Here is a 1289-nt window from a genome sequence, read left to right on the forward strand (position 1 = left end):
AAAAAAAAAAAAAAAAAAGATAATGGAATTGTTCCACAGACTATGTGAAAAACTTTTATTAAAGAAACTGAAATGTTAAAAATAAAAAATCAGATCTACTTAGTAAAATTTGAAAAAGAAAAAGAAAAAAAAAGACCTGGCATTAAAAAGTCAAAAGGAAAGAACATGCTCAGCATTTCTCAAGCTGGGGGAACTGAAGAAAAAATTCAAACCTCGACTTGTGGTATTGAAGGACTCTCCAGGGGGAAATTATTGAATGATGTAGAAAGCATCAATAGAAGATAAAAGGAATATACAGAGTCATTGTACCAAAACGAAACGGTCGATGTTCAATCAGTTCAAGAGGTAACATATGATCAAGAGCCAATGATACTGAAGGAGGAAGTCCAAGATGCATAGAAGGAATTGGCAAAGAACAAGGCTCCAGGAATTGATGGAATAAAAATGAGTATCTTTCAAGAAAGTAAGGCAGCACTGGAGACATTCACTCATCTATGCCAAGAAATTTGGAAGACAACTATCTGGCCAACTGACTGGAAGAGATCTGTATTTGTGTATATTCCAAAGAGAGGTGACCCAAAAGAATATGGAAATCATCGGACAATATCATTGATATCCCATGCGAGTAACATTTTACTAAAGGTAATACAGAAACAGCTGCAAGAATACATAGACAGAATTTCCAGAGGTTCAAGCTGGATTCAGAAGAGGACGTGGAACAACAGATATCACTGCTGATGGCAGATGGATCTTAGCTGAAAGCAGAGAATACCAGAAAGATGTTTACCTGTGTTTTATTGATTATGCAAAGGCTTTCAGTTGTGTAGATCATGACAAGCTATGGGTAATATTGCAGTCAATGAGTATTCCGGAACACTTAATTGTGCTCATGAGGAATCTGTACATGGACCAAGAAGCAGTTGTTTGGACAGAACATGGGAACACTGAATGGTTTAAAATTAGGAAAGGTGTGCACCAGGGCTATAGTCTTTCACCATACTTACTCAATCTGAGAAACTAGTGAGTGGAGCCTGACAACAAAGGGAGAGAGGAGATTAGAACAGATGTCTAGCATCCGGGTGGCTCTGAAAGACAAGAGAGAGCAACCTCCATTTCATCCTCACTTCTAGATGGCATAGGCGAGGTAGTACTTTTTTCCTGTCCTTGGATTTTCTGCTGTCTCTATATACTTTCCTTGGGTTAATTTATGTATCTTTGTTCCTTATAAACAAACAAACATACATACACATATGAACACAAAACAACCAAAATTTAAAAGCTCTTAATGA

The sequence above is a fragment of the Chrysochloris asiatica genome, unplaced genomic scaffold, assembly GCF_000296735.1.
Source record: "Chrysochloris asiatica unplaced genomic scaffold, ChrAsi1.0 scaffold00033, whole genome shotgun sequence".
Classification (NCBI taxonomy): Eukaryota; Metazoa; Chordata; class Mammalia; order Afrosoricida; family Chrysochloridae; genus Chrysochloris; species Chrysochloris asiatica.